We start from the raw sequence: 24,175 nt of genomic DNA on the forward strand, positions 1-24,175 counted from the left end.
GCAAGCATTGTGTCTCTCCTAACCTGTCCAATCACAGTTTTATATTGCCCCCTAGTGTGCGCCTTAAAGGCATCCCATAGAACCGGTGAGGGAACCGTGCCCTCATTATGCGTCCAGTATTCCCCCAGCTCCCCTTCAACCAGAGGGACCACGTGCTCATCAGTGACCCAAAACCCGGAGAGCCGCCACAATGCAGACCCAGCCGGCGAGTCAGTCTGCAGAGTAAGGAGGAGGGGTGCGTGGTCTGATATGCCTCGCGGCAGGATTTCTACCTCTTGAACTCGGGAGAGCAGCGAGTCAGGTGTACTGTTTCTTATCCGAATGCCTCATCCGCCAGACATCATAAAACCCATAATTTCCCACCCAATGGGACAGGGGGGAATCCCCAGTTGGTCCCGCAATAAGCCTGTCCATAGCCGGATTAGGAGTCCTATTAAAGTCTCCAGCAATAACCACCCCAGCCAACGGATACTGCGCCAGGAGCGGAGTGAGCTTCCCAAGCACACCAACCGCAGCCGGGGGGGGGGGGGTATATAAATGCCCGCAATCAGAAGTTCCAGTCTATTACACATTGCATGGACTGCCACATATCTCCCCTCCGGGTCAAGATGGAGATCCAGGAGGATGAACTCAAGCGAGGACCAGAACGCTGACTCCCCTAGAATAAGTGGAGTAGGTTGAGTGGTAGTATGACCCCACTCAGGGCTTCCGGAGTGCCAGCGTCCTGCTCCCCAACAGATCTGGAGTATACAGATACAGGGATTATATTTCTTTAGATAATTAAACACTAGGAACCTCTTGATCTTGGAATTCAGGCCTCTAACTTTCCAAGACAGAATAGTTAACGGAGCCATAAGGACACTATGAGACATTTACCAGGGCGGCATTGCATCATATATCACACAGAGGGTACAGACATATAAAACAGTATCAGTACATTAGTCACACGTGTGAGACCGCCACTAGGGGGATCCCGCACGCCACGTATCCGTAGGAGATTATAGCCAGGCATGTTCCCAAGTGGAGAACCACATGGACAGAGTTCAACAATAGTACAGCTGCAATACAAAACCAACAGGGAGTAAGAACAGATACTCCAACAACATTCCCCGCCCCCCCACCCCGCACCACCCCCCAAACCACGGTGTGCTTTCCTCCCAAAATTAACCATGGCAACTGCCAGTGGGGGATATGAACAGAAGGACATCCGAGTGTCACAGTACATGCAGCAAGTTCTCCATTGCAGAATAAGGATTAACGTTCCCTGCAGAGTAAAACGTTTTCTCCCGGAGTAGCAAATAACTCTGGGGGCACACAACACTTGAAGTGGTTGTAAAGTAACTCTAAAGTCAAAAGAACATGGGGGAAAAAAAATAGAAAATAACAAGGGGGGTAAAACAACTACTCCATTCCTGGCAGCATACAGCTTGGATGAGCTAGAAGGTGACACATGTTCAGGCCCGTGAGGGAGAGAACCCTGCATCTGGGGTTAAACAGGGGTGCAGACTATGCACGCCTCCTCACAGGAGAGGCCAGGCAGGAGAAAACAACATCACTGGCATAGGGGAATTCAGCAGCCAGAAAAAAGTCAAGCCAGCATAGGCAATAAACAGGTAGTGTAGACATACCACTGGTATCCTGGGCCCGGTCAGTGTCTGGGTAGAGTCTCTAGCCAGCGCGAAGCATCATCAGGGGAGGTGAAAAAGCGCACCGCCTCGCCATCTTGAAAACGCAGCCTAGCTGGAAATAACATGCTGTATTTGATCTTGCGGTTCCTTAGGTTGAGCTTCACCTGGTCAAACGAGCGGCGCTGCTTCTGGGTATCCACCGAGTAATCCGGGAATATCATCAGTTTGGCCCCTTCATATCTTAGTTGATCTAGTTTCCTGGACTCACGCAGGACCAAGTCCCGGTCTCTGAAATTCAGCAATTTCAGGATGTAGGTGCGTGGAGGAGCTCCCGAGGGACCACGGGCAGCAGGCATTTTATGAGCCCTCTCCACCACAAAGAATTGGGAGAAAGACACATTAGGGAGCAGGGTGCGCAGCAAGTGTTCTGTGAAGGCGGTGGGGTCAGCTCCTTCAGCCCCCTCAGGCAGACCCACTATGCGGAGGTTATTCCTCCTGTTTCGGTTCTCGGCATCTACTGCATGGGTTTCCAGGGTTTTGACCTTGGTCTGCAACGTGCAGAGCGAGGCTGTATGTTCCCTAACAGTGTCCTCAATATCCCCCACGCGGCGCTCCACTTCAGTGAGGTGGGAACGAAAGCTGTCCATGTCCCTTCGAATGAGACCGATATCCAGCTGTACATGTTCAATCTTACCCATGAGGGTCGTCTGACAGTCACTAATAGCCTGCATCAAGGCCTCAAAGTTGGACTCCTCAGTCTGTAGACTCAGAGTCGGTCTCCTCAGTTTGGGACGCCATGTTGGTCGCCGAGCGGGAACTCTGCGCAGCGGGAGCAGGGGTGAGTTTATGGGACTTTTGGGAGGACAGGGAGCCTCTCCCCTTGGTCATACCTCTCACCGCTGACAGCCTCGCCACTATAGGCAGATCGGGACCGTCTTTCTGCAGGGAAATAGGGCGAAATAACGGAGATCAAGCGGGAGCTCTCTCACTACACGTCTGCTCCGGTGGCCATCTTGGACACGCCCTTAGTGTGGTCAGTTTAATAGAAAAACAGAGGGACTGGCAAGAGCACCAGGGATTTCACACAAAGGAAGCAATACAAAGAGAACAGGATACTTCATCATACAAGTACATGGTACAGCAGACACTTATCAGGAATATGAAGTATTGAGGTAACAAACGCTTTAAGTTTAAGAGTGTAATAGAAACAAGCTTATATTTACTGAAAATATCCTTGAACTATTACTGTATGAATCTACACTAAAAACAACAGATTCTTCTTTGTTTTTACATAGAAAAATTACTTAGACACAAAAGCAGCAGGTAGAGTAAAGTTTTGGTTAATCCTTCCCAAGTTATAAGACCTTAATGAAAACCCCAATCAATGCTCTATATAAAGAAATTAAAATGTAAACCTATTCAAATAATATGATCAATCATATATTAAAACTTATCACACTTTATGCCCTGTACACACGATAGGTTAGTCTGATGAAAACGGTCTGATGGATTTTTCCATCAGTTATTCGATGAAGCTGACTGATGATCAGTCATACCTGCACACCATCAGTTAAAAAAACGATCGTGTCAGAACGCGGTGACGTAAAACACATCGACGTGCTGAAAAAAATGAAGTTCAATGCTTCCAAGCATGCGTCGACTTGATTTTGAGCATGCATGGATTTTTAACCGATGGACGTACCTACAGACGATCGTTTTTTTCTATCGGTTTTTTATCCATCAGATAATTTTAAAACAAGTTCCTATTTTTTTAACCTATGGATAAATAACTGATGGGGCCCACACACGATCGGTTTGGTCTGATGAAAACAGTCCATCAGACCGTTTTCATCAGACTAACATATCGTGTGTACGCAGCATTAGGCTTCATTCACACCATGGCGTTCCATTTTGCTATTCGGAAATGCAACAAATCACGGGATGCCCTTGAGATCCCCTTTACTTTGAATAGCACCAAATCGCAGCACAATGTTGCTGCAATTGCTGTGGAACGCCATGGTGTGAATGAAGCCTAACGTGTGAAAAGTTTGAATATATAATGATTGATTATATTATTTTTACTTTCAGAAAGTTTTATTAAGCTGTGACGGATCTCAGATACCCCAGGTGGGCACATCCGCCAGACCTGTGTCTCCTGTCCTCCAAACGCACCCGCAGCCTGCAACCTCGCCATAACCAGCCCTTAACCCCTCAATCACGAGACAATCCACACAGGTGTTCAGGGTTAAACATCCAGAGCTCAAACTGTTTATTAAATTCCAAGACATACAGTTTTACACACAGCTAGGGACACTCCCCTTAGCCTTGTCTAAGAGGGGAGGGGGACAAGTAACAACCAATGGGAATGGAACATTTGGACATTGAAACAGTCTACAGATACCGAATGAGATTATGGTAAGCAGGCAGCCTCAATACACCCCCCCCCCCCCTGCGGAGAGACTTCTGCAGTCCAGGCCATTGTCTATGTGTCAGGAATCAACACAATTAGACACAGCAACAAGAGGGGGGGGGTGGGGGGAGAAGGGCTGTAACATTACATTACATCAATGCCAGCTTCAGGTCTCCAGTCTTTTCTGGCCCGTAGTAGGTCGGTGGGAGGCACACGCACAGTCCCTTCCAAAACACACAGTGACAGTGGGTTCTGTCACATAAGCATTATAAACATACAGAAGAATTATGCATGTTACAAGAGCAGGACTTTGATGACAGTAATAGACATGGATACAATAATAAACATATTTCAGGGCAGATACTGGAATACAAACATCTTGGCTAACGGTGTGCTCTGTGGCTACAATTGGATACGTACGCGACATCTGAGTACTCTGGGGCTCATTAAGTAAGGGTTGCCAAGTTATTTAATCATCAGTCCCAGACTTTGTTGTATTTAGTAGGGCAACCCCTGTTGATATATAGACATTTCTTATAGAGAAGGCTACCATTAATCTCAGGTTTCCATTCTCCAAAGGTGGGAGGTGTTGGTCTCATCCATTTCCTGGCAATAACTCTCCTGGCTAATAGCGTTTTGTGTAGGAATATTTTCATGTATTTATTCATCTCTGAATCAGGAAATATCCCTAATAAACCCGGTTTGGGGTCCAGAGTTAGAGGCGAGCCCATGGTATCATAAATAAAATCAAGAATTTGCTTCCAAAACCCCTGAATTTCTGGGCAGGACCATAGCAGGTGGAAAAACTTGCCCGCTTCATGCATGCACATTGGGCAAGAGCTGGGGTGAACTTTTTTAAATCTGGAGACCCGTAAGGGTACCTCAACACCTTCCTCTCCAGAACCATCATCTTATCTGCCTGCAGCTTTATCTTTGAGCCTTCTACTGCAGAGGATTTTTCTGATGAAAAGTCTCTGAAAAGCTTGCCGGTTCATGCTGCCCATGCGGAGTCATCGGAAGCTTCATCAAGAATTAGGCTGTTTTCCACCATTGATCCAGCAGTGTCATGTCTTAATGAAGCATGACCATTCCTGTGCAGGATGCCTCAGTGTTTAAGTATCCAATAGGTAAACATTTTGAGATTTTTGCAAACACTTTTCTCTGGTAGGTCATCTATTGCAGTTTTCTATGTCTGTGATGTTAGATTGTCATATGTTTGCGGATGGATCAAACTCATAAAAAGAGATCCAGTTTCCAGGCACACCCATCCTTTATTTGCAGAGCGCTTAGGCCCCGTACACACGAGAGGATCAATCCGCTGAAATTGATCCGCGGAAAATTTCCTAACATGCTAAGAAATCTATCCGCTGGAATCGGCTCCAGCGGATCGATCCGGTGGTCTGTACAGACTCACCGGATCGATCCGTCCGAACCCATCCCTTGCATGCGTCGTAATGATTTGACGCATGCGTGGAATTCCTTATATCACCACATCGCATACGTCGCCGCGTCATCATCGCGGCGACGCGTCACCGCGGACGGAATTCCGCGGGGATTTTGATCTCCTGGTTAGTACAACCAGGAGATCAAAATCCGCCAGAGGATTTATCCGCGGAAACGGTCCGGAGGACTGTTTCCGCGGATAAATCCTCTCGTGTGTACTAGGCATTAGAGCTTATGCTGATTTTCCTACACTACTGTGTAGATGGGCGTGTAAAACGCATCTTCTGCACATGCCCTTTAAGGGTCAACATCTCTTTGGAGCTTCATGGGACAGTCTCATCAAAGGATGTTATTGGAGGTGAGAGTACTCATCTACCCCAGCAGAAAAATACTTTGTTACTTTCTGGCTTTCCTTACTTTCAGGCTTCAAGCTCTAAAGACCATATCAAAATCAGAAGTCCAGTTCAACTGCAAACCCTAAACCTCTAAATCCCCTTTGGCAAACAAGACAATCCCCCTTTCCATAGTGAGGATGTCGGTTAGCCTTCTGGATACACAGCATGTGTGGGTACAGGGTGGTTTCCTAGAGATCTGCTTTCAGACCCTTCCCTTCATGTTTTCTCATGTCCTGTGTCACTGCATAAGTTATCAGCTCCTCATGCTGCCATTGCAGGTTTTCTAGATCAGGTACTGTAGTTATTGTCTCAGTTCCTGTGACAGACAGGTTTCAGGGATTTTATTCCAACCTCTTCACAGTTCCCAAACCAAAAGGGAGCATTCACCCAATCTTGGATCTTAAGGATGTACTGTAAATACATTTTTTTAGACCTAAATAAAATGTAATTGATCAGTTCTGTCATAGATTTCCTTTATCAGGGAGACTTTCTGGCCTCTGTAGACATCATTGAGGCATTCTTGCATGCCTCGATTTTCCAGCATGTGAGTTATTCTTTTGCTTTGCTGTGGGTCCCCGACACTTTGTGGCCCTACTAGTTGATCTCCCTTCCACACTTGTAATATTCACTAATGTTCTAGCCCCTTTGCTTCCTTTGTTTTGCCCCAGGGCATCACCATTGTGGAATATCTGAACAATCTCCTGTTGAGGGAGCAGTCAGCACAATTCTTGACTGACACACTGACATGGACAGTTTAAACCTAAAGAAAATTGGATCTTCAACCTTCAGAATTTAGTGTTGACGCCAATTCATCACATAGAGTATCTGGGCTTCTACAAACTCCTGACATTATTTAAATCCGACTTTATGCTTGCAAAATACATCAAAGAGCTTGCAGTCAGTGTTTTTGGATCACATATAAGAGTTCCCATAAAACCAGAATACCAAACGGAATTTGATGGGATGGACTGGTGCAATGAAATGATGCCTGGATGAAACATGGATGCACTGTGGAAGTAGGAGTGCTCCCAGTATGCATCTCAAGGCTTTCTTTTCATAGCGTATTGGAATGTACCTTTAAAAAATAACCTGTGAATAGAAAAAAATGTGATTGCTGACTTGATTTTAAAGGTACAGGCTCTGGGGTTGTTATGCCGATCCTGGTTTTAAAACCCAATGAGTGTATGACCTAGAACAATATGGGACTTAGACTTGTCATACTTCAAAGACTGCATACTTACTATAGGCCTCTATGGGATCATTTTAATCAGTGTTAATTTTGTCGACTAAAACATTTTAGTCGACTAAATGAATACTATTTTAATCGACTAAAACTTAAATAATTGAGATGACTAAAATACGACTAAAACTAAAATGACATTTTAGTCAAAAGACTAACATGGGACTAAAACTAAAATGCCATTTTAGTCACAAGACTAAGACCGAAACTAAATTGAAATTTTACTTCAAAATTAACACTGGTCTGTAGTACATGTTCATTCTTCAATAACGTAAATAGCATACTAGATTTTTCACTCCAGCAGTATATAATGAGTTTGGAAATTGTAGAGAAATGTTAACTAATCCATTACAATTTAATTACACCAATTAGATTTTAGACGACTAAAATTTGTTTTAGTCGACTAAAATGTACTGGAGAATTTGGCCGACTAAAACGTAGGACATTTTAGTCGCCTAAAATCTACTGGAGATTTAGTCAGCTAAATACAACTAAAACAATTGCAGAAGACTAAAATGGGACTAAAACTAAAATGCCATTTTAGTCCTAAGACTAAAACTAAATCGAAATTTTGCTGCCAAAATTAACACTTTAATGTGTAACACATTAATGTTAGCACGTCTTGTTGCACAGCAAGTTCTGATAATTTCAACATGTACAAATGGCAAGGCAGTGCATTAGCTGTTGACTAAAAAACTTTCACCATTTGTCATCCCTAAATGGATATTTGTAGCTGGATTCAGAGAGAGTTAGGCCGGCGTATCAGTAGATACGCCGACCTAACTCGGAATCTGCGTCGTCCTAAGTTTAAGTGTATTCTCAAACTGAGATACACTTAAACCTAGCTAAGATACGACAGCCTGCGCCGTCGTATCTTAGGGTGCAATATTTAGGCTGTCTGCTAGGTGTCGCTTCCGTTGAGTTCAGCATAGAATATGTAAATGCCTATTCATGAACGTACGTGCACCCGTCGCAGTAAAGATACGCCGTTTACGTAAGGCGTTTTCAGACGTAAAGTTATTCCATCAAATAGCTGGACTAGTCAATGTTAAGTATGGCTGTCGTTCCCGCGTCGAAATTTGAAAATTTTACGTCGTTTGCGTAAGTCGTCCGTGAATAGGGCTGGACGTAATTTACGTTCACGTCGAAACCAATACGTCCTTGCGGCGTACTTTGGCGCAATGCACACTGGAATATGTACACGGACGGCGCATGCGCTGTTCGTAAAAAACGTCAATCACGTCAGGTCACCCTCCCATTAACATACAACACGCCCCCTTATCCTAATTTGAATTAGGCGCGCTTACGCCGGCCCTATTTACGCTATGCCGCCGTAAGTTAGGAGGCAAGTACTTTGTGAATACAGTACTTGCCTCTCTGACTTAAGGCAGCGTAGCGTAAATACGATACGCTATGCCGCCTTAAAGTTGCGGCGGTGTCTCTGAATCCAGCTATTGGTTTTCGATTGGGTTTGTTTCAGGAATTATTTTATGTCATCTGAACACACACTGCATGTAAAGCTTCCTAACGAGGCGTGTGCTAACATCTAATCTTCATGGAATACTGAAAGGCCTTCTTGCATCTTATAGAAAATGTTGGAAGCTCAGCATCTGAATAATATATATATATATATATATATATATATATATATATATATATATATATATATATATATATATACATATATATATATATATATATATATACAGAGCTTTTTTTCTCAGAAAATAGGTGCAGGAACTCAACCACGACCCCGTTCAGATTTCACAAACAGTAGAAGGGTCTTAAAGGGGCATTAAATACCAGGGTTGCATTACATACAGAGTGCAGAGTTCAGGGGGGTTACACACAGAGTGCAGAGCTGTCACTTGTAAAGACAGAAACCAGACTTCTGTGTTTACAAGTGATTGTGGTGAGCAGGCACCAAAGGGTCTGAGCCAAAGGTGGTGGAACTGAGTTCCCCCAAGTTCCCCCTGAAAAAAAGCCCTGTATATATATATATATTTATATTTATTTATATTTATATAAAAGGCTCAGCAGAGTGTTTTGTGAAGACCTTGTTTTGAATAATTTAATGGACACTAATCATCTAGGTAGTAATGTAATCCATTAAATTGTGGATTTAGTTGCGTACACACTACCATTTTTAATGTTCTAGAAAAAACAAAGGCCCAGATTCAAGAAGCAATTGCGCCGGTGTAACCATAGGTTACTTGCTCCGGTGTTACGAATGCTCCTGATTCAGGAACATTGTAACGCCGACTGCAGCCTAAAATCTGCGTGGCATAAGGCTCTTATGCCACGCATATTTTAGGCTGCATTCTTCCGATGACCGCTAGGGGGCGCTCCCATTGTGCTCAGTGTATAGTATGCAAATTGCATACTAACACCGATTCACAATGTTGCGCGAGCCCTGCGTACGCAAGTTACGTCGTTTCCGTACGGCGTGTTTAGCGTAAGGCTGCCCCTTCTAATAGTAGGGGCAGCCAATGCTAAAGTATACCCGTCGTTCCCGCGTCGCGAAATTTGAATTTCACGTCGTTTGCGTAAGTGATTCACTTGGAAGCAAATGACGTCCTTGCGACGTCATTTGCCGCAATGCACGTCGGGAAAGTTTCCCGACGGAGCATGCGCTCTACGCTCGGCGCGGGAGCGCGCCTAATTTAAATGATTCCCACCCCCTACGGGATCATTTAAATTGCGTGCTCTAGCGCCGGGCATTTTTGCCACGCGCCCGCGCAATTAACGGAGCTTCTGCTCCGTGAATCGAGGGCAGCAGAGCAAATTTGCGGGGGCGCAGGGCAAAATCGTTGCCCTGCGCCTCCGAAAATAATGCGCAAATGTCTTTGAATCCGGGCCAAAGTTTTTTTCGACGTGATGCCTTGCCTACACACGATCGTGAAAAAAAAATGCCAGAGCAAAGTGCAGTGACATACAACACGTGCAACGGCACTATAAAGGGGAAGTACCATTCGCATGGCGCCACCCATGGGGATGCTTTTGATGATTTTGTGTTGGTAAAAGTTTGGTCAGAGACGATTCGCGCTTTTCAGTCTTTGTGTTTTTAAGTCTCTTACAGCATGACGAATGTGCTTTCTCCATTACAAATGCTAGTCTTACCAGAACGAGTGCTCCTGTCTCATAACTTGCTTCTGAGCATGCAAGTTTTTTTCACGTCGTTAAAGCCTACATGTGAAAAACTACGCAAAAAAAATAGAGCATGTTCTAAATTTTTAATGCCCATTTTTCACGTTGAGAAAAATGCTCTGAAGCGCATGCACGATCGTTTTTTAATGACATTTAAAAAAAAGGCATTTTTCACGTCATGAAAAAACGGTCGTGTGTAAGCGGCATAAGAGTATGATGCCGTTACAGGCTAATCAAAAGTTGTTTAAATACAAGAAGTATGTGTAATCTTATTGGAATGTGTGAATCTTTTGTGCATTTCTTCCAGATCTGTGCAGTAATCTAGCATTAAACAACTACTGTACTTTGCCTTTGTTCAACAGTTTTCTGTAATAAAGAAGGGTCACTGATGCTTAAAGTGGAGTTCCACCCATTTTTTTATGTTTGTCTGTGCTGCATGCTCTAATCTCATAGTGTTCAGAATGGACAATTTTTATTTAATTTGTTGCTTGTAAATACCTTTATTTTGTAGTCCTTCATTACTTCCTCCTCCTTATTTGCCTAGGCTATTTGCAAGGGTTTCGGGGATAGGCATCATGTTTCCCAGTAGTCCTTGCAAACCTGACTGAAACCTATTACATTGCTTGTGCACTGAGCATGTGCGAGATATGCAAAGCTGAAATCCAGGAAGTCATACAGTCTGGCTTCATGATGCCCACACTTAAGATGGCCACGGTCTATTTCTAGATTATAAACTATTTAAATGCTGTAACAACCTAACAAAACGGACCTTAGTTTACAGACTAACTTTACTAGAATACATTAAGCTTGTGTATTACAGGGGTATTTATATTTAAAAAGTGAAATTGTGGGTGGAACTCCCCTTTAACTAGTCTTGTATCCATCCCCCTGTAGCTTTCTACAGATAGACCAGAGGGGGAGGAGCTGCTGAGTCCCACCCACTACTCTGCTCTGTGTGCAGTTATGATGTCACACCTACCTTTGCAATGTGATATCTGGGTTTGAAAGGTATTATATGCACATAAAGTGTAATATGTGTATGTCCTGTGTGGCCACAAATTTATATATTTAAATGTCATCTTTTGTGCCTTTAGTTAGGGTGTCTAAAAAGGTGGCAAGTCTTTTTGGGACATCTGATTGTACAGGGCTTGTTAAATGTGAGTGGGTGTAGTTCAGCAAATCGTTTTTTCTATGCTTCTGGCATGTGTGTAGTATCTGCCATGCTCTGTCTCCATGGTGAGTAAATCAAGAATTCTGGTTGGAAGCTGAATCATCTTGTTGTCATTACAGTGTGCTGAACAGAGGACAGGGGAGGGCAGCTGTGCCTTCCTAAACTGCCATTGTTCACCCTGGTAAGCTTGTGTATAATTATACTTCGTGATTGCAGACCCTCAGAAAACTTGTCACTGAACTGCAAGCTCAGAAATGCATTCACCGTAAGGTCGCCCACACAGAAGTATTCACAGGCATTACATGCAGTGAATGGTTGGGAAACAACAAGCATATGGCCACAACATTCAGAGGCGAGAAACATGCATCCATCAGCCACCAAGACACATAATAAGTCAGGATCCTGGATCTTCGGAACAAATATCTGCACAGACATTAATTCTGTCATCCTGTATTTTATATTGCAAAATGGTTAGTGTATAGAACAAGGATGCAGTACATCACATTACTGCAATAGAACATATTTAGGCCCCATGCACACGAGAAGCAATTACAAACACCTCTAAACTCACGTTTTCAAAGGCAAAAAACGGCGATTAGCAGCGTTTTACCAAGTTTGCGGCTGTCATCGATTATCTCAGACATTGTAGACCCTCCCAAAGTTTAAAATGCAAAAATAAAACGCTTCTGAACCCAAAATTCTGCGTCTGAAAAAAGGACATAAACCCAACTGCTTTAAAACGCCAAAAAACGTGATTGTGTGCATGGACACATAGGATAACATTAAATGTGTTCAGGGGCAGTTGAAAAAAATGCCCAAATGCCTCTGAACTCGAGTTTAGCAGCGTCTCGTGTGCATGGGGCCTTAAAGTCCATCTCTGGGAAACTAACATTATTTCTAGCAGTAGGATTGTATCGGCACTACAAGGGTAATTGCTCATTTAGGTCTAGGGGGACACAAAAAAGCGACTTTTCTTACTCTATCCTCCACTCCTCCTCACATCGTCTCCCTTGGTCTAAGGTCCTGATGTCATAAAGACCAGTGCATGGTCCATAGCCATGCACTGGACATGAGAATGTCAAAGGGAAGTCCACTACTGGAGCGTTGGGGAGCACCATCTCTGAGGAGCTGAGGATCAGGTAAGTAAAGGCATTTCTCTTCTCCCTAGACAAAACAAGCAGATAACCCTTGCAGTGCAAGCACAGCCCCTCTGAAAGGGATTGTTGTATTGTTTCCCAGAGTTGGAGCTAATTAAAGACATATTAGACAATCTGTTCAATTCACAACGCTCTAACACAAGGATAAGGATTTTGTTTTGCCATTTGAATGTCATTTTCAAATCTCAGTGGACTATCTTCCTGTTATGCTGGCTTTAAGCCTTGAGCCTAAGGCTCACCATTAGGGATGAGCTTCGAGTTCGAGTCAAACTCATGTTCGACTCGAACATTGCCTGTTCGCCTGTTCGGCGAACAACGAACAATTTGAGGTGTTCGCGGCAAATTCGAAAAGCCGCGGAACACCCTGTTAAAGTCTATGGGAGAAATCTAAAGTACTAATTTTAAAGGCTAATATGCAAGTTATTGTCCTAAAAAGTGTTTGGGGACCTGGGTACTGCCCCAGGGGACATGTATCAATGCAAAAAAAAGTTTTAAAAACTGCCGTTTTTTCGGGAGCAGTGAATTTAATAATGCTAAGAGTGAAACAATGAAAGTGAAATATTCCTTTAAATTTTGTACCTAGGGGGGGGTGTAAAGTTAGCATGTGAAATAGCGCATGTTTCCCGTACTTAGAACTGTCCCTGCACAAAGTGTCATTTCTGAAAGAAAAAAAGTCGTTTAAAACCGGACCTGCGGCTATAATGAATTGTCGGCTCCCGGCAATTCAGAGAGGATTCATTCATAAAAAAAAAAATATAGCGTGGGGGTCCCCCCAAATTCAATTACCAGGCCCTTCAGGTGTGGTATGGATATTAAGGGGAACCCCGCCGTCAATTTAAAAAAAAAAATGACGTGGGGTTCCCCCCAGATATCCATTCCAGACCCTTCAGGTCTGGTGTGGATTTTAAGGGAAACTCCACCCCAAATTTAAAAAAAAATGGCGTGGAGTTCCCCCAAAAACTGCAGCATTATTAAATTCACTGCTCCCGAAAAAACTGCAGTTTTTAAAACTTTTTTTTGCATTGATACATGTCCCCTGGGGCAGGACCCAGGTCCCCAAACACTTTTTAGGACAATAACTTGCATATTAGCCTTTAAAATTAGCACTTTATATTTCAAACGTTCGAGTCCCATAGACTTTAACAGGGTTCTAAAGTTCACACGAACATTTGGTGTGTTCGCAAGTTCTGGTGCGAACCGAACAGGGGGGGTGTTCGGCTCATCCCTACTTACCATACACACTACATTCAGAGTGAGAACTCTCCTTTAGATCTACCAACAAGTATGTAGTGCAAGGGCCTGCCTGATTGGATACAAATTATTGAATAGTTTATGTAGGTCATGTTACAACATAATTTTGGTAAATAAAAAAATGTAGTCTACTGAGATTGTATGGTCAGGTTGTAACGTGTAGTGAGCCTAAGTTGATAAACAGCCATTTTTAAAGAACGTTTGAACTATGGAAGCTGTGCTCAAAAAGCAAGCAGAGAGCAAAACTAGTTACTAGTATAGTATGGTGATAATTTCTTTGCCCTTTTCCAATATGGCTGCTATGCTTTCTCCAAGGAATAGGTCATCAAGAAGAGCAGAGGGTGGCAAGGGGTTGTGTGGGTAAGTGGGTGGAGAGAGACATGTGGCATAAGGAGAACAATGAATTCCTGCTAAGAGAACACAGGCTGTGTAAGTGCTGCTGCTTTAGATTCATCTCACCGAGACAAACATAGAGACTGGTAATGATTTCATAAAAAGAAACAAGAAGAAAAGCACCTCTGAGTATTCTGTTTTTAATATTTAAAATTGTAATAATCCAGCACTTACATCATAATAGTCATGGTGAAGTCCGGGGAGCTGGTGTGGTTCTTGCTGACAGTCAGTGGATCCAGAGTCGAGAGATGTATTCAAGACTTGAGAAAAGAGGGCGCATGTCTGTTTCCCGACTCGTGCATGCTCTGAAACGCGTCGTGGTCCCCCTCGGCTTCCGTCCAACTGACGTCACACGCCAGCACACGAGATTCCAGCCTAGCTGCCACTCATCACCACGGATACAGTCGGCTCTCCCCGGCTCCCAACAGCGGCTGCAGAAGCTTGGTTCAGATGAATACATCTCTCGACTCTGGATCCACTGACTGTCAGCATGGACTACACCAGCTCCCCGGACTTCACCATGACTATTATGATGTAAGTGCTGGATTATTACAATTTTAAATATTAGAAACAGAATACTCAGAGGCGCTTTTCTTCTTGTTTCTTTTTTTGCATATTTTGAGCTGGCTTCGCTTATGGAGAGCTGCCCTGAGCACCTGTTAACCATTTGTACTGGCTACATATAGCCACCAGCATTAGCCCAATGGTACTTTGCTTGGACTGAATCCTATTTGGACTGACTAATTTATGGACTATTAGACCAAACACACAGTTGTGGTTCTAATTTTATTATTATTATCATTTTCTTTTACATTATATATAACCTTCCCTTATAACTGATTGTTTATGCAGACACCCTGAGCACTGTAATCCATTGTTAACGATTTAATGTTCCTGTTTGTAAAATACTTTATGTTGGATGGTTCGCTGAATGTTATTTCTTCAATACATTGACTTTCAAATACAATGTCGTGTGGATTACTGTCTATGTGGAGATATATTTCTCAATTGGGATTTCACTTGCTATTCACAAGCCCAAATTTGAGTGGAGGCAATGTGCTTGTTAACCACTTAAGCACCGCCTCCTGCACATATACGTCGGCAGAATGGCACGGCTGTGTACAGGTACATCCCCTTTAAGTGCCCAGCCGTGGGTCGCGTGCGCCCGCGACCTGGTGCGAAGCTCTGTGACCGTGGGACCCGATCGACGCCGGTGTCCTGCGATCGGTCACAGGAGCAGAAGAACGGGGAGAGGTGTGGAAACACACCTTCCCCGTTCTTCACAGTGGCAGTGTCACTAATTGTCTGTTCCCTGATATAGGGAAAGACGATCAATGATGTCACAAGTCCATCCCCGCCCCCCTACAGTTAGAAACACATATGAGGTCACACATAACCCCTACAGCACGCCCTAGTGGTTAACTCCTAAACTGCAATTGTAATTTTCACAGTAATCAATGCATTTTTATAGCACTTTTTGCTGTGAAAATGACAATGGTCCCAAAAATGTGCTGATCACCGCCATTACTACTAAAAAAAAAAAAATATTAATAAAAATGCCATAAAATTATCCCCTATTTTGTAGAAGCTATCATTTTTGAGCAAACCAATCAATAAATGCTTATTGCGATTTTTTTTTTACCAAAAATATGTAGAAGAATATGTTTCGGCCTAAACTGAGGAAAACATTTTTTTTATATATTTTTGGGGGATATTTATTACAGCAAAAAGTAAAAAATATTCTTTTTTTTTCAAAATTGTCGCTTAATTTTTGTTTATAGCGCAAAAAATAAAAAACGCAGAGGTGATCAATTACCACCAAAAGAAAGCTCTATTTGTGGGAAAAAAAGGACGCCAATTTTGTTTGGGAGCCACGTCGCACGACCGCGCAATTGTCAGTTAAAGCAAAGCAGTGCCGAATCGCAAAAAGTGGCCCGGTCGTTGACCAGCAAAATGGTCCGGGCTGAAGTGGTTAAGGAATGATCATGTCACTGTTATCAACAGAAGCTGTGAGGCAGTGGGCCCTGGAAGAGGGACTTCCACCTTAAAGGACATTTGCTATTTCGTGTGAGCACCCATAGACTGCAGGAGGCGCTATAAGCAAATTAAACCTTGCAGTCTGCCTCTCTTGTGGATAAAAGAGAGGAAGATGAGAGTTATCAACTGTGTACCCATTATCTCTGTCTCAGTGAGGTGGATTTAAATCCAGTTAAAGGGCCTTTTTGCATATATCCAAAGGGGGCTGAAGTAATCGGTTGTGCTGTAGTATTTCCTGTAATCTCACCTCCAGTAAGGCAGAAGTTACCAGCTATGCCTGTAAAGTGTGAACCATTGAATACAACTGCTTCATCAGGAGAAACTCTGTTGACTGCTACAGCCACAAAGCAGGAAACAAATATTGAGCACCTGCTGCTAAAAGTCTCAAGTCATTGCTTAGAATTTACATGCCGATTCTTATTGCAAATTAAAGGTTTTTTTAGGGGTTCTCCCTGTCCCCGCTGGTAAAGAAAGCTTTGAGGTGTGGAAAGATTTTGCACAACAAGTAATAGAGGAATGGACCTGCTCAGAGGAAAAGAAAAAACAGCGCATCATGGAAAGTTTAAGACCACCAGCATCCATTATCATTAGAGCTTACAAGGACACTCATGTGAGTACCAGTACCAGTGCAAGAATATATTGATGTTTGGACAGATGCTTATGGACTGTACCATGACCCTGATCAGATGCTTGCTGATTTTAAACAGACAAAGCATAATGAGGAAGAAGATGTTTCTGTGTTTGTGAGGAGGCTAGAAGTGCTTCTAGGGAGATTGCTCACTGAAAAGGTAATATCTCCTACAGATGTTGACAAATTAAGGACTGCTCAAATAATAAAGGTGCTATTGCCACATCACCCAATATCACCGGTCCTAAGAGTTGTTTTGAGAGAGAGAAACTTTACTTTCACTGAAACTATGACTGAAGTAAAGAAACAGGAATCTGATATCCGTTTTAGTACCCCTTCTAAGAGCAAAGTTAAACAGAGTTCTTTGGTTGAGCACAAAAAATAGACTGTTGCTATAAACAATGGAGTATGTAGACACCCATAGCCTAGAGCTCAATCTGCTGATAGAACCTCCAGTGATAAGCCACTCTTCCACATTAAATGTTTCCATTGTGGACAAGCAGGCCACACAGTTCGTCAGTGTCCACTGCTGGCTGATAATTCTGAAATTTACAGCAAAGCTGTACATGTGTACAAAAGAAAACAGGGAAAATCTAGAAAACAAGTGTTTACCAAACTACCTGGAATAGGCTGCAGGTGTACTTTCAATTTGTTAATGATATACCCACTACTGCTCTGTTTGATACTGGTTCTTAGCTGACTATCATATACAGGCCCTTCTATCAGCAACACTTAAACCACCTCCCTTTGCAACCTATGGACACTATGCCTGTTTATGGTGTGGGGGAAAATCCTGTATTTATGGATGGTTCTCTAGAAGTTTAGCTTTGCATTCCTGGTGTGATATCTGATGGGGATCCCCCACTTAAAGTCATTGCTTATGTGAGCCCTTCACCTGGGGGTAACGAGTATTCTCCTATGATTGTGGGTTCCAATGTGGAAGCCGTTGAGGCTGCCTTCATACAGTTTCTTCAGCCCCAACAGGGAACTCCTCTACCTTCACTCCCTGTTGCTCCAGAGCTTCAAAATATCTGCCAAACCGTTGCTCCTGATCTTCCTGGAGGGTGTGTGGGAAATCCATGGCATCCCATAGGGCTTCCAGCCGGGGGAGTGAGAGCATTGCGGGTTTATGTGGAAATATTACCAAGTGCAACCGGTAGCTTTTTCTTGCTGGTGTAACAGCACTGGTGAACGGAGTGAACCACAACTGTGGTTAGCAAGGACTTCAATGCGATTCTCTATGCAACAACTCAGTATTAGGCCCCAGGCGTCACTCCTCGTAACAGGAGTTTGGTGGATCTATACATCATCTCTGTGTTACATAAAGGAAGGCGTTGAGCTACTAAGCATGGACGCATTACAGCATGCGACCAGAGCTTAGCGTTTAAAATTAGTTCAAGGACAATATCCCAATACACCACTACATGCAGGTGATTATCAGTAAGGGACCCCAGGCATCTCTCCTCGTAACAGGAGTTTGGGGGTTCTCTACATCATATCACCTTGGCATGTAGAGATGTATTAAGGCCACTAGGGGAGATGCTATGAAATAACATCAACCCCTAGCATAGAAAAGTTAGAGCGAACATGTTCAAACAATTAGGTCAAGGCCTATGAGGAATTGTACTTATGTCGGGCTCGTAGTAATAGAAGTTGTAGTGACAACTGTTACTTGCATATGACAGGTACTTTAGTTGAGTAATAGTACTTGCGTATGAGAGGTAAAATAGCTCAGGTAATTATAGTAGCATACTTGAGGTGAATATTGTAGATATAATACTATTGCATATGAGAGGCAGTATAGCTCAGGTAAATATAGTTGCAGACATGAGTTGTAGTTCTAGATGTAGGAATGCACACATATATGATAGGCAATTATAGCTGTAGTAATTAGAGTAGCAAACATGAGGTAAATATTGCTATAATTATTTAGAGGTAGCTGTGCCTTTTAAAGTACTCCTTTGCAATAAGCTTTAGTACATTAGTATCTCCCAGAAGATTTAGTAATATCCACACGGTATTTGTAATACTACAATTGTTATAGATGAAACATTAGCATTAGATCTTCCTATAGAACTACAAGTGAAGGAATGACTACTTATCCGTTTGTAGATATCTTTGCAGGAGATGGAATGTCCATGGTGCAAGATGTTCATGGCATGAAGGTAGTTCCCAGCAATGCAGTTGTTGTAGGAAGTCTTAGCAGCAAAGTAGTAGTTGTTTCCTGGAGCGGTGTTCCGGCAAAGGGAGCAAAGGCAGCAGCATGGTTTAGCTGACAGGCTAGGCCTGAGAGGCTACAGCTGACAATAATAGAATGCCAGCTGTATCTCCATTGAATGCCTTTATAGGCAGGAGATCAGCTGGAGTAATTCAAACAGGGCGCCGTGTATGACGCACTTCCGCGTTCCACGCTCGAACGCAGGGCTGCGCCGGGCGATGACGTCATCTCGCGAGCGCCATAAGCGCTCCAGCATGGAATGCATTACGGCGCTGAAAGCGCCAACTATAGTATAGGAAACAGGTATGCGGAGCGCCTGTTACAGCTGGAGACTGATACAAAAGACGCTGCAAAGAATGGCTGGGAGATATTACCAGAAAGGAAAGACTATCATTTAAAATGTCCAAGAATGGATGTTGGTACTGTTCGGAACTGTACGAGAACTACTAGAACACCCCTGACGCACACATGTATGCATGGGACACAGCAGCCTTTCCTGAGCGCTATTGCGCATGCGCGTGCGCAACGGACGGCGTGCAGGAGGGTGTCCCTAATCTCTCCTGGCACCAGTCTGCCTATTTAAAGGGGGCTCTGACTTCCAAACAGTCCTGACTGGTCTTCAGCTGTGCCCTGATTTCCTGACTCCTGTTGTGCTCTGCTTGGTTCCCGTTGCTGACTTTGGCTTTCCCTGACACCGCCTCTGGACTCTGATACCTCTCTGATTACCAGGTTCCTGATCCTGGCTATACATTGACTCTGCTCCTGCTAATTACCTTTTACCTTGCTGCCTGCCCGTTGTCGAACCCGGCTATCCACTTGACCCTTCTCCTGCTGATGACTTGGTACCCTGCTGCCCGCCTGTTAAGCAACCCAGCTATTCCTCTAAACCTCTGCCTTCCGGAAGTTCCAGCAAGCTGTTAACCCAGAACCTGCGAGTTGGTTGGAGTTCCCCTTTTCTTTGGCTGGCCCCTCAAGCACTACCTGTGCTTTGTGCCTGTTGACCTGCCCGTGTCTCCAAACCTACATCTTCACCTGCAAGTTCTGCAAGCAACACTTACAGGCACTCGTGTTCCTCCTGACCCTAGCCGCTATCTGTCCCACTCTCAGTGGGGCTTGGGCTGGAGATACAAGAGAGGCCGACCTCATCATATCAGACTCCTACCAGGTACGTGACAGGAACATTACCACATACCCAGTTATAATACCAGCCTGGAAACAGTTAGCCTATTGTTACCCAGTGGAAACCATTAGCTCCTAACCTGCCAAGAAAGAAAGAAACCAAATTAGACTTTCACCTGAATGATGCTGATAGTCTTGCAGAGCACAAACAAGCGCTAGGAGAGCACCTAATGGAATACAAAGATGTTTTCTCAACTGATGACATGGATGTTGGGTGTGCTAAAAGTATTCAGCACAGTAGTCGCCTAACAGATAGCACCCCATTTAGAGAAAGATCCAGGCGCATACCTCTTAAAGATCTGGATGATGTTTGAGAGTGCTTGCACAAAATGAAAGATCAAAACATCATTGTTGAGTCTAAAAGCCTGTATGCATCCCCAATAGTGGTGGTCAGAAAGAAAAATGGTGAAGTACGAATATGTGTTGATTATAGGACTGTAAATCAGTGAACGGTGCCAGATCAATACACGCTACCTCGCATTGTGGAAACTCTTGATGCCCTGCAAGGTAGGGGTGCAACGGATCAAAAAACTCACGTTTCAAATCATTCCTCGGATCAGAGTCACGGATCAGATAATTTTTCGGATCACCACCATATATAGTCCCCACTGTAATGTATAAATCTCCCCCACTGTAATGTCCACCACATCTCCCCCCCCCACTGTAACGTCCACCACATCTCCCCCCTACTGTAATTTCCACCACATCTCCCCCACTGTAATGTCCACCACATCTCCCCCCACTGTAATGTCCACCACATCTCCCCCCACTGTGATGTTCACCACATCACCCCCCACTGTAATGTCCACCACATCTCCCCCACTGTAATGTCCCCCACATCTCCCCCACCCCCACTGTAATGTCCCCCACATCTCCCCCACCCCCACTGTAATGTCCCCCACATCTCCCCCACTGTAATGTCCACCACATATCCCCCACATCTCCCCCTCTGTAATATCCACCACATCTCCCCCACTGTAATGTTCCCAACATCTCCCCCCACTGTAATGTCCCCCACATCTCCCCCCACTGTAATGTCCACCACATCTCCCCCACTGTAAAGTCCCCCACATCTCCCCCACTGTAATGTCCCCCACATCTCCCCCACTGTAATGTCCCCCACATCTCCCCCACTGTAATGTCCACCACATCTCCCCCACTGTAATGTCCACCACATCTCCCCCACTGTAATGTCCACCACAATTTTTTTAGCAATAGCCGCCACTGGATACAGCATACAGTAATGGCCTTTTGGACCAGCTTTCCTGGCTTTGTGAGATTATACTTTATTAATGTGGGCAAAGGTAGAGCAAGTAAAAACACAAGTATTTTTAAGACATATGCATTCGAATTAATGCTTATCTTGTCATTCTGAGTATTAAGGAATTGTTATAGATATACTGCAACATAATGAGACCCTTTCCCATTGACACGTGTAACAATTTAAATGGTTACACCCTTCAGCCAGGTTGTCTGATTTCCATCCCCCATCTTTCTTCCTCCATTGTCATATGTCTGCAAGTAACTTTGCCCCGCCTTCTGCTGAGTACCACTGTGTGTGTATGACCCTACAAGTGTCCAGGGGGATCTTGTTGCCATCACAACTCGCCACAAACTCCTTTTGCTGAAACTGTATTCAGTTATACCAACCCTGATGGGCTAAAGCCTTGGCTGGTGCCAAACTGTTGTGCATATAGCTCCGCCCTTGGCTACCGTATGTAGCTACTCTACGAGTCCTGCCTTTAGCAGGCTAGGGAAGAGGTCATAACTTTAAGAGGTCTCCGTGTAGATTTAGGCAGTGTCACCCAAGCAGACAAAAATAACTTGATTTCAGAATACGGATAAGTGTGATGTCACCAGTTACTTGTGGCTTCAGGAACGATCAGACTAAATTACTTCTTACGTACAATTGTACTATACTCTCTGCTATTTGCCAATCACTATGAGTCTCACAAGTCCCAGTATATCTATATGATATTCAAGCAATGCACTTTGAACTTGGTTATGGCACAAAAAAAGAAAACTGACAAACATAAAAAAAAATCAGCAATGACCACATATGATGACTGCCAAATATTAGAACTGTAGAGAGGACTGTATGTAACATATACAAGGAAATTAGTCACATGACTGTTACTAAACCCAGGTGTTACTGTTACTATTATCATAGTTGGTAATAGCTACAATGACAAACATTTATATAAAACAATTTTCCAATGTCAAAAGAGAGAAAAAAAACTATCCATTCCCAAAATGCTATATGGAAGCTTTAATATTCTTTATCAACATGTTTAACTGTTTTAAATGCTCCCCATAAAATGTTCCCCATATCCCCCCCCTTTTTTTTCACTATAGTGAAACCAAACTTAAGAATCACCAAAAAAAAAATAAAGGTGATATAGGAAATAAAGAAAAATAGTTTTCCTTAAAAGAGAAAAGGAAAACAAAAAAAAAAAACAAAAAGGTAAAAAAATAAAAATAATTAGATTTAATGCTGCCCCATCCTTTGAATTGTTAAATAGCATTGAATCTGTATTTTTGTTGAACAAAAATGATTGAAACTGCCTTCAAACATTGCAGCTATACAACAGGCATTGGCCTCTCTCAGTAGTGATTAACATATTAATTGATTCTCAATGAAAATCTATTTGCAAGTCCAACAGGCCACAGGAAGTTGTATGAGAGAGAGGCCACCAAAAACTTTTTTTTTAATTGAGTTAGGCCTGACTGTAATTAATTCCTTTCAATGCTTCTCCTTAAAATAAACATAAAAAAACTATGTTTTAAGGTCCTCTGTGTTTCAAAGTAATTTGGCCAGTCTTGGTCCAATCATCCGTCCTTGTTTGTGTATTTCTCCTAAAATACAAAACTCAAAAAAATATTAATAACACCTTACTATACCTCTCTGAGAGGTTCCTAATGGACTAACTGGCCATAGATGCTTGGAACAGACTTCCAGCAGAGGTAATGGGTCCAACAGTAAGTACAGTGAAAAATGTAAAGACTCACCCACCTATCTGTACTCTGACAAACAAAAAGTTATAGGAAAACATGGTGGGTTTGTAAGTACTTAACCACTTAAGGACCCCTTCATGCCAATATACGTTGGTAGAATGGCACGGCTGGGCACATCCACGTACCTGTACGAGGCCCTTAAAGCCCAGCCGTGGGGTCGTGCGCTTCGCCGGCACATGCACGCGACCCGGTTCGAAGGTCCGTGGCCGCGGGACCCGCGGACCAGATCTCCGCCAGTGTCCCGCGATCGGTCCTCCGGAGCTGAAGAACGAGGAGAGCTATGTGTAAACACAGCTTCCCCGCTCTTCACTGTTGCGCTGTCATTGATCGTGTGTTCCCTGTTATAGGGAAACACGATCAATGACATCACACATCCAGCCCTGCCCCCCTACAGTTAGAAACACATATGAGGTCACACTTAACCCCTTTAGCGCCCCCTAAGGGTTAACTCCCAAACTGCAATTGTCATTTTCACAGTAAACAATGCATTTTTATAGCATTTTTTGCTGTGAAAATGACAATGGTCCCAAAAATGTGTCAAAATTGTCCAATGTGTCCGCCATAATGTCGCAGTCTTGAAAAAAATCGCTGATCGCCGCCATTAGTAGTAAATAAAAAAATATTAATAAAAATGCAATAAAACTATCTCCTATTTTGTAAACGCTATAAATTTTGCGCAAACCAATCGATAAACGCTTATTGCGATTTTTTTACCAAAAATAAGTAGAAAAATACGTATCGGCCTAAACTGAAAAAAAAAAAAATGTATATCTTTTTTGGAGATATTTCTTATAGCAAAAAGTAAAAATTATTGATTTTTTTTTCAAAATTTTCGCTCTATTTTTGTTTATAGCGCAAAAAAT

General features: G+C 43.3%; 1 protein-coding gene across 1 annotated transcript in view; it reads left to right on the plus strand.

Moving 5' to 3' along the window:
- GRIN2B (glutamate ionotropic receptor NMDA type subunit 2B) overlaps window positions 1-24,175 on the plus strand; it is a 1,689,627-nt gene that overhangs the window by 83,562 nt on the left and 1,581,890 nt on the right. The window lies entirely within an intron of this gene.

The sequence above is a fragment of the Rana temporaria genome, chromosome 7 (genome assembly GCF_905171775.1).
Source record: "Rana temporaria chromosome 7, aRanTem1.1, whole genome shotgun sequence".
Taxonomy (NCBI): Eukaryota; Metazoa; Chordata; class Amphibia; order Anura; family Ranidae; genus Rana; species Rana temporaria.